The following is a 2,840-nucleotide window of genomic DNA, read 5'->3' as shown; positions in this document are numbered from 1 at the left end:
TCCTCACTCGACTTTTGTCTTTTCCTTTGACTTGATTGTCTTTTTATGTGGTTCATTGGGTGTGGCTTGACCAGGTTTGCTCCACCTATCACTATGTAAATATACTTGATTTTAAGCCCTGTGTAAGATGTAAATATCAAAGCTGTATCACTTCTATGTTTTGTTGATGTCTTGCTCTCCCTCCATCTCTCTTGAACTGTCTTCTCTTTGGTTTGAAGGAAGACATCAGTTTTGTTGCATTTACAGTATTTATTGCTTTATCTGAGCTGTTTCCTCTACGCATGTTGAGGCTGAAAGTTTCACTTTTTTGTGTATTGTTTTGTGAAATATTAAGCTGTTTAAGCGTACTGTATATCAGCCCATAAGCTCGGCACTTTAAATCAACAGTTTGATTTGGGGAAAATGATTCATCTGAGAGAAATACAGCTTGAAAATGTTAATTGTCAGTTTGAGGTAGTTTGTTATGGTCATGCTTCTCTACTTGGCAAACATTTGAGAACATTTGGAAAGGTGCATTGGAAGCCATGCTCATATGGAATGTTTTTCATGTAAAGGACGCTCTCTGAAGTGAATCGGCTGCTTGAAGCACTGCAGCTCTTTTGTGGTGGTTTTGCCAATCTGGCTTTAAACCGCAAAGACAGTGAAATGTGTTTACCTTTAATCTGACATCTGTGAATCAACCCCACAGCAATCATGTTTGTGTACTATTATAGAAATGTGTTTATTTTTATATTGAAAAGAGTGTGAATGGCTTTGAAGTTTATTTTCCCCCTGTAAGGCTTGTTAAATGAATCGAGACCAGCCTACAAAGTCTCTTCCCCTTCATTGCTCCCGTAATCCCCCCAACCCCCATCTCTGCGTTAAGCGTACCATAAAAATGTGTAGCCCATTATTACCTTTTTTTTTTTTTCTTTTTTCTTTGTTAATTGTTGGAACTTTCTGCCTCAACGTTCTGGCCCAAGGGAATTGTGACCTGAGACAAAGAGAGACGAATGGAGAGGGCTTGTCAGAATAAATTGAACAGAATAAAATGACAAAACTGAATTTTTATAGTTGTGGCTGGTGTGAGTGCTACAAGAACATTTTAACATGCATTACTTAACAGTATGTATTATTATTGTAGTACTTTGCAAGGCAGCAAATTTCAAATGTAATTTAATTTCCTATTTTTCTTCAATTAATTCAGTTCAAACTGCTTAACGTTAGCACTTGTGTAGATAATTCCAGTCTTAAGGCCAGTGTCAGAAATTAACTTTTCCATTAAGAGGCAATATTTCCCCCATGGATTTGATTTTCTGGGGCATTTTTTACTTTTATGAGGGCACGTTATTTTCTAAAAATGTCAAATTCTTAAATTCTCTGAATAAATATATTGTATGTTTCATCCAATAATATGTATACCTAGGACTAGAATAGAATATAATATATATATATATATATATATATATATATATATATATATATATATATGTCACTTTTGATGGCATTTTTGCCCAATTTTTCTGACCCTTCTAAAGGCCGAAACATATTATGCGCAAGTACTTGAATGAAGACGCATCTATACACAAGCTCGATTTCATGCATTGTTGTGTTCCAGAATGTGTCAGACCTGGAATTCATAACAATGCAAGTTTGCGTTGCTTTCTCAACATTGCCACAAAGGGCGCTATATTGTCCATTACACCCCAGAAATGTGCTTATGTTCCTAAAAGTAATGTAGGTTTATTTAGTCTAAGTTGAAAGGAATAGTTCACCTGAAATCAACATTGTTAGCATTTACTTAACCGTTATGACTTTCTGCAGCCTGATCTCATGGAATTTATGTGAACATTACAATATTTTTGCAATTCAATATTTATGTGCTGTATAACACTAATATATATATAAAACACTGTATATAACTAATTCGCTTATGTTTTCCTCTTTTGTAAGTCGCTTTGGATAAAAGCGTCTGCCAAATGAATAAATGTAAATGTAAATAACACGTTTGGCTGCAGTTTTCCAGTGAAATGACCAGCTGGGGGCGCCAAAAACAAGTAAAAGTTGTCGTATTCGGATGAGGTTTATAAGGTGAATTTTAGATGGATGTTTTTAAAACACACCTCCCTAACGTAAACGTTTGCCTGAACCTAACCAATAGTGTTTTAAAATGAGACATTTAAAAATATACATCCTTACCAAATCATCGCCTAAATCTAACCATTAGTGTTTTAAAATATAAATGAGATGTTAAAAAAAGACATCCTTACCTTATCAATGCCTAAACCATTAGTGTTTTAAAATGCTGAAGCAAAATGAAAAAGGAAAATTTCTGAACCAACCACATAATTTCGTGCTGCTTCTATGACTCAGTAATGTCACGTGCCAGCTTGAGTTCATAGCTGGACTTGAACCACGGTCCTCTGACTCTTTAAGTTGGATACTTTTCAGGTGAGCTACTGCGCAAGCTATTCATGTTGTAATAAGTGTATATACACCGATCAGCCACAACAATAAAACCACCTGCCTAATATCATGTAGGTGCCTCCAAAACAGCTCTGACCCATCAAGGCATGGACTCCACAAGACCTCTGAAAGAGTCCTGTGGTATCTGGCACCAAGATGTTAGCAGCAGATCCTTTAAGTCCTGTAAGTTGCGAGGTGGGCCCTCCATGAATCGGACTCGTTGGTCCAGCGAATCCCATAGATGCTCAATCGGATTGAGATCTGGGTAATTTGGAGGCCAAGTCAACACCTTGAACTCTTTGTCATGTTTCTCAAACCATTCCTGAACAATTTTTGCAGTGTTGCAGGGCACATTATCCTGCTGAAAGAGGCCACTGCCATCAGGAAATACCGTT

The sequence above is a fragment of the Myxocyprinus asiaticus genome, chromosome 30 (assembly GCF_019703515.2).
Source record: "Myxocyprinus asiaticus isolate MX2 ecotype Aquarium Trade chromosome 30, UBuf_Myxa_2, whole genome shotgun sequence".
NCBI lineage: Eukaryota > Metazoa > Chordata > Actinopteri > Cypriniformes > Catostomidae > Myxocyprinus > Myxocyprinus asiaticus.
This window is presented reverse-complemented; position numbering follows the sequence as displayed.